At 26.7% G+C, this 8,412-nt stretch overlaps 1 protein-coding gene across 1 annotated transcript in view; it reads right to left on the reverse strand.

Annotated features, from left to right (window-relative positions):
• The window catches only part of LOC114131934 (inactive tyrosine-protein kinase 7-like), a 222,119-nt gene that overhangs the window by 128,013 nt on the left and 85,694 nt on the right, over positions 1 to 8,412 (reverse strand). The window lies entirely within an intron of this gene.

The raw sequence follows: 8,412 nt of genomic DNA on the forward strand, positions 1-8,412 counted from the left end.
AAAATATAAAATCATTGTAAAATAATTTGTTTTTTTTTTGAGATCTGTATAGATGAAGCATACTCCGAAATACAAAAATAGTAATAATGTCATCAGCTACGTCTTGTGAATAGAATACGATCTTATAGCAAAATGGTCGATTCAAGTCAATTGTTGTTTTACTGGACAAAAATAAATAAAAATGAAAACAACATTTCTTTACAAGTACCATATTTCGTTGAAAATAAATATCATTCGAACTTATAATAATCGTTTTTTTTTTTAAATTAACGTTAATGAAAACTGGTTGACTGCCAATTTATTTAAATATTGTAATTTTAAAACTAACCGCATTGTTTTTAATGAAAACTTTGACGGAAAAACAAATCCTTCTTAAAATAAAAAAAAGTAATAACTTTTTAAGGTACCTAAATATTATAATAATAATTATTATTTTTTGCTTCTAAAATGTAGTAATCTCGTGGAAAATTTAGCTTATCATAAACTATTATTATATCAAGAGATGGAAAATTCAATCACAGTTCCTTAAAATATATACATAAATATTATATTTGAATGAATTAAAATGTCATTTTTAGGGGTTATATTTTTACGAATTTGTATTAATTATTTTAAAGCGTTATTATTTTTTTTTTAACTAAACTTTTATTTCGCATTTATTTATTCGATGAGTAAATAACCTTTTAACTCTACTTTTACCTTTATAATTACAATTAATTTACAAAAATATTTAATCGTGTTTGTGAACTCTATATTAAAAATTGGATATTATTACTCGGCGAAGCATGTCACAAGCCATAGTAGGTACTAAATTTAATTAACAAACTTTTCAGTTTATATTTGATCTTTATATTCAAATTGAATTTATGCTAGTTCTTATAACGCATAGAAAAAACCACATAAATTAGGTTGGTATCTATATTATGTCACAGTTTTTTACATTTTAATTAAATTTTATACATTTAACTTAAATATTAATTTTTTAAACATCAAAATATTATACTAAATCTTAAAAGATACCTAATGATTGGGTTAAAAATGATAAAAATTTTAATAAAAATGTATTATAAAAAAAATGTATATATATACAATTAACTATTTTAATGCTAATAAATATTAAATTTACTTCGTATGTGTTACTAAAATATACATTTTAAGGTTGGCTATATACACCAGTTTTTAATTTAAAGTGAGATAGAGATGATTTCTATTTTAAATAACTATAAGTAGTTGGTATATTCAATTCGATTAATGGTTTTTTAATGGAAATTTAAAATACAAATTTAACAAATTTAATTCATCAGGTTTCATAAATATAATGAAATTGTGCAAATTTATATAATACACATTTATTTTATTTTCTATATTTTACGAGTAATAGTTTAGTTTATTATAATTATCAATGTATTTGTTAGTTTATTGTTTAAAAAATATTCAAATAGTTTGACTAATAACTAAATTTTACAAATTATCAAATTATTCAATAAGAAAATGTTGACTTAATTCACCTTATCAAATTTAATATTATTTACCAGATTAATATGAATTAATTCAAGAATGCAATATTTTATATTCATCAATCGAATTATGCATCTATGATTTAATGAACTAAATTGTATAATCTGTTGATTTTAGAAGGATTTTTGTTTTATTTTGTTTTGAGTATCTAAATATTAATGCGGGTAACTAACAGGATGAATTTTTTTTTATTATTTCTTAAGAGAAAAGGCAAAGAGAAAAAATTATATCGCCAAGGATAATGGCCTCGAATTGCACGGATCTCTATGTAATCTTTGTTTCTGACAAAGCTTTTGTCTGATACGTAAAACATAAAAGGACAAAGAAATTCCGGTAAGTCTTTTTTTTTTTTTGGTTTAGCCTAATTGTTATCTGAGCCGTTTTTTCAACCTTACTCTTAATTTCAAATGCTTCGAAAGATAAATAAATAAAAAAAAAAAAACTCTAGAACTATGCATTGAAATTTATTTTGTGTTGGCAACGTTGAGATAGTGTTTTAGTTTCCATTTGACAATAATACCGATTTGAGAACACTATTCATTAAAAAAAATCCATCATTCTGTATTAAAAAATTTAAAATAATAAAAGTTTATGAAAATTACATTTCTTTTAGTTTTAATTTATTTATTACAAAATATATTGTTAGATAAAAATTCATTTGCAATGCAATACATTCCAAAAAGTCGGTAAAATACATGTTTTGATTAACTGTTAAAACATATAAGGAATTTTAAATTGCATAAACGATACCAAATATTAAAAAAAAAAAAAATAATGATACCAGAGTGCTTCGTTTATTTTTTAATAATAGATTATAGGCATAGTGTTTTATTTTTATCATTTTATCAATGAACTTAAATACTTACAATATAACACACAATTAGTCAACATCTTATGTACTTAGTTTGAACTGTTTGAACTTTATAGTTCAAGTGTTCAACTTATACGTTTGTAAAAAAATTCAATAATGGATCACTAATTAGCTGATAATATTATAGTTTATTAATGGTGTACACAATATTAGAATTCTACCGTTATTAGATTCATGCTTCAATCTAACTGTTATTTTTCTTCCGATAAATACTTAAATAAATCTCTCGTGCTTCAGAATACTTTTAAATAAACATTTTGATTATATTGTACCTTTTGAAAATTCTATGACAAACAAGTGTCCTATAACCTTCAGGTTTCCACGTTGATAATTAAATCCGTTTGCAAACAAAAATATAATTTTATACTTTTATAGGTCAATATTTAAGTGTATAATTTATTCATGCGTATTTAATATATATTATATTAGTTTATGTTACGGGGATTATACATTAACCCGTTTAAAATGTGGTAGGCTATATAGTTATATCAGAATCACACACAATCCATTTACCCGTGAGTAAATCCGTTATTTTACTAGTGTGTTTCGGATTTATAATTTTTTTATTTAATTTTTTTTTCCAACAGCAATTTCGTTACGATTACGCTTATAGTGGATCCAGAACATTTATTCAGTTTGAGCATATAATTTTTGGAATAAAGATGTGGCTACCGTGTCCCTGTATCGCACGATTCTCTGTACGAGCATATAATGTATACTCGTATTGTTAACTATCTGTGCGCGTAATCGCAATTATTTGAACTAGCTTATCCTGTTATCCTTCACCTCGGTGGTTTGCGGACTGTTATCTTATCATGCACGATGTTATATATATATATATCTATTGGAAACATGAATGGATTTTCAAATTGTTCGTAAAGGTTATTAAATGAAATATATTGTTATAAAACCCGCACAAAACTATCAAGCGTATTTTCAGTATTAAATCCGTAAGATGAGTGGAAAAACGTGCTCGACCAATGTATTTCGTGAAAATAATCTGATTAGGGATAATGCATATATATTATGGGCTATTATGAAAAAAAAACGTACCCTGTTCAAGGTTGTAATATTTATACTTTGCGTAACACGATGCAACGTATAATATTACATTTCATTTCCGTGTTTCATCCAATTATTCAGTTAAATATTCAAAAGACTTGGTAAAACTTATTACTCTTGAGATATAAAAAGCTTAATTTTATTTTAAACACTGTATACCAATTAACTGAGGTAATAATTGCAGAAGTTTAAAACGGTTTTTTTTTTCAAGACATTCAGAGTTGTTATCTTGCGTTTTAGGAAAAAATATTATTTTAGGTAGCTACTAAATATGAAATTAATAGTATGATATTATTAACTATAAGAGTGAACTCAACATATATCTTTCATGCGTTGCACATATTTTTTAAAATCAATAGAATTTAGGATGTTTAGAATATTAAAATTCTTAGAACAGAATTTTAAATATGTTAAAAAAACTCTTGTCAATATTTATCACGACGCGCGGTTCTCTATCTGTGGTATGTTTATAAGTTCTTAGAATAGATTTTAATTTTTTAAATGAACATTTTTTTTTTTTTTTTTTGTGGAATTTATCCGCGGGGGTCCAAACTGTAGAAAAGGTTAAGAATCTATGCACCTTAGGGTATATTTTGTAATAATTTATGTTTTAATAGTAGAAAAATGTATAATATTAGTTTGTAAAATAGCTATGTGATAAAAAATGTTTACGAACTATGGTAGAGCTTTAACTTACCAGTTCTAAAAAAATACTGTATAGAATATTAGAAACTTTTCCATCATTATTTCATTTAAATATTACTGTAAGTAATTACGTTTTTGATATTTATAATATTAGTCTTTAAATGTCTGGTGACCCGTATTTTAGCCAGTTTATAATTTTTTTGTTAGTATATTCCAAAACAAAAAGTAAATAAACAACTTCTAAAATACAAGTTAATAAATATATACATTATTATAGCCACAATGTTAATTCCATTTAAAGTTCTATCGATTTTTTTTTTTTTTTTTTTGGTTTAGTCGTTAAAACCAGAATAGGTAATTAAATTTAAAAAATCGAGTTGATGGAAATGTATCTCCAAAAGCTTAAATAATTCGTCTCTATATCTGTATTTAATTTTCCTTGAATTTTTTGCTGTTTCAGGAAAACTGACCCACATTTGTGGCCTACTGCTAAACGCTCCTCTGATCTCACGATTTCGTGTACTTCACGTCACATACAAACAAAAAGGGTTTTTTATTTGCCACGGATCGCTTACCCTGACCCATTTGAAACTCATAATTCAACGCAATAAGCGTTGTACGCTAAACAAGACAGCAATATGCGTCCGCCCACGCACACATACATTATACATACGTAAGAGACTATGAGGAATATCGTTGCAGCTGTCACAGATATAGATAATAAACTGCAAGATTGCAGCTAAGTCTTCTTTACGCGTGAAAATTTCATTTTTTTTCTTGTTTTTTATTTACATATTACATAATATCTCGTATATCGTTTCGTTCAAATAAAACATTATGTCACGACCATTTAAAGAACGTTACAAAATATATAGTCGATACCTATAATATTGCAAAGCTGTACAATAATATAATATATTGTATTGTATGTATGATAATTTATGATAATGAATTAATATGGTAAATTAAGGAAAGAGAAAATAAAACAACCACTGAACCACGCCATGAAGTAGATCGAGATAAAATACATTATTTATAATGAATCGTGTTTTGAACGCTGGGAGACAGAAAATTACATCGAGCACACGTATAGTAATAAGGGAATACCGCCTGGGATTAAAGTTATTGAAGAGAGTAAAATGTATATTATTTTGGATGGTACTTAGCAGATTGTAATACAAGTTGTTAGTATAAGGTGAGTTTTCGTTGCTTGTATAGTGATTGAAACAAAAAGATTAGAGTTCAACTAGAACGAGTTTCAAAAGAATGTTTACTTTAATTTGGTTGTTATGGTCTAGCGTTTTGATGTATGTAGCTTACAGCTAAGTATTTGTATAGGTCGTATATCTGTTATAATTGGCTAAATCATCTTAAAAACGAATACTTCCACAATAGTATTGAGCTACAGCGATGTTGACCACTGTAATGTTCAATACAAAGTAGTAAATCAATGCATTATGTGTTCATACTGCATAGATAACTGATGATCTAAGCATTATCGTTTGAAGTTATTGTGACAATGTTAACTCGATAAGTGTGTCAAATTTTTTGGTAGATATTGAACCACCTCGATAGTTCTTTAAACGGAATAAACGTCTGAACAGATCATATCTTATTTATGTATTATTCTTTTAGAAAATTATTGGAAACATGCAAATAACTGGTTAGTATACTCATTATTATTATTATTATTATAAATTAATTCCCCATATTGTTACAATACATCTGTGGTAACTGAAACTATTGAATGTATTCAATTTCAAAAAATACCAACACGACGTCATGGAAAACTCTCATCAGCCAATCGCCATCACTCAACCAAACCACCCTCATTCTCAAAAACAGATTTTCTCTCAACACCGAAAGGAGACGTATTTCGCCAGAATCAGCAAAGTGATTGGATTTTGCGCAACGTATGCGGGACTCCGAGAAGATGCACTTGGATCGTTTCCAAACCTTATGCGGCCGCCGTTGCGCTCCTGGAAAATTAACACCACAACGGAAGTGGTCGCTTCTCCCCCCCATCCTCGTTCACTACTCCTAACTCACAAACTTCATCGTAATTTATGCGGACGTTACCGTGGTTGTAAATCAGTGGCGGCGTATGAGTGGAGACTTGCACGTCACTATATCTCGTATCACCTCGAAGAGGTACAATCCGGCCGATGTATAGTGTATAAGATATATAACACGATTTAAATTTAATATAGGGACAGTTGCCGAATTCAGTGAAATTAGCACTTGCTGCGCTGCCCGCCACCATCGCTGATATTATTAATGGTGTACTTATATAACACTCCGCCACCGCCCATGACTTCATCTTTCCGACCGACCGATTTACCTGGTATTTGACGTGAACTTAGGCTAGCTGACTTCTATCCAATACATGCACTCAATATTACGTAATAATTTATACGAATCTCGATAGATAAATAACAACATACATACGTTTGTTCGATAAAACATATGTACTTAAGCGTGTAACATATTAATATGCTGATCGGTTGTATGCACATTATATTAAGTTATGTACATGCATTCACCAGATACTTACCTCCAACGCTCAGTATCTCGTGCGTTTAAATACATATGGCGGTTCGTTGTAATGTATATAGCTTTTGTCGGATAACAATTTTTTTTTTTTAAATATATAGAATTCTTTTAATGATAAGTATGTATATAGTTTATAACACTCATATTGTTTAAAACGTTTTAATGTTTCTTAAAATATATTTTAAACATATTTTGAAGTCATTATGAAATCATACATTTACTGTATTTCTGATATTTAATTTTTGAAGAAATAAATATATTTTTAGTTTTGTATTTAGAATATTTTCCAGAAATATTTTAAGTGTAAAAATTGAATATTAAATGAATAGTTAATTCGTTATTAGTACGTATTTAATGTTGGGATGAATGTTGTAGCTAACAAACATTTTGCGGGGTACTACTTCAATAAGCTAAACCTAGTCCCCAACTACTTATAACTGTATTTTTAAAACATTTTAGTTTTATACAAAACAATTTTACATTTAAAAAAAATGTATATTATTAAAAATAAAAATACATTATCTGTAATGTTATGACTTCAAAGTAAATGAACAAAACACGTTGACACTTGCTAAGATCATTTGTGATTACTGTTAAGAGTCATATATTACATGTATATATAAATAAATAAATTTTGTATTTAGAAAGGTCTTTGAAATGTCACAAAAAATATCTGCAGAATGTGAAATAAAATAAAAAGATAGGTAAAAAAAAATCAAATTTGTTAAAGCATGATCTAATATTTTATTTATAACACAAGAAATATGACTCAAGAATAAGACGTTACTTAGTGGTACTCCTATAGAGTTTGATGAATCGTTACCAACATAATACCACATAAATAAATTATATACAATCTATCATAGTATATTGTTATTTGATTACAAAAACTGGAAAAATAAACTTTCATCATTTAAATATTTTTATTTTGAAATAAAACAATAAATTTAATAAAATATTAATGTATAAATTATAGAAGTGTCTATATTATGTTATATGAATATTAAATATTCCTAATGATTTTGAAATTATGTGTATTAAATTTAAGTTATTTTGACAGCATAAACGTTACTCGTATATTTAATAGCCTTTTCAATTTTAAGTTATAAAATATTATACCTAATAACTTGACTTACTAATTGTTACCACGTTAATTCTTGTTGTAGCAATGCAGCTTGTTAAAGTTCTGTAAAAATTTCACAGAATGCTCATCAATCAACGGAATGTCATTGGCAAACTCTGTGGTCTTGAATTTCCTTAATCAATCCATCAGAAACTGATGGATACAAGTGCATGCTAATCACCATACTTTCATAATATCATAATATTTTCACTATCATATCTATAGAAGATTCATATTTAAAAGTTAATTTTCATTCATATTACAAAAATAACACAAATATAATTTTAAATAAAAGTACAAAATTGTATATACACTTTAAATGGCGAACATGACCTTTTTAATTACTTAAGATCAGAATCTGTTTAAGTGTATATTATTTTTGTTAATAATAAAATATTCATATTCAATGGAGGAATAGCTGATTTATTTCTTAGAAGTTAAAGAAATATTATTTAATTATGTTGTATCTTCATTATTTAACCACTATGTAATGATGATGTTACTACAGGTAATCCACCTCACCCATTTTATGGAAGAATAATTGTGTTGCTAAGGAAACAACGTTTCGTGATTTTCTTCATAACGTATAATAGCTATATCGGTATATATATTTAGGTTATAATTATACTAAAAGCCAACA

Source organism: Aphis gossypii, chromosome 1, assembly GCF_020184175.1.
Source record: "Aphis gossypii isolate Hap1 chromosome 1, ASM2018417v2, whole genome shotgun sequence".
Lineage (NCBI taxonomy): Eukaryota > Metazoa > Arthropoda > Insecta > Hemiptera > Aphididae > Aphis > Aphis gossypii.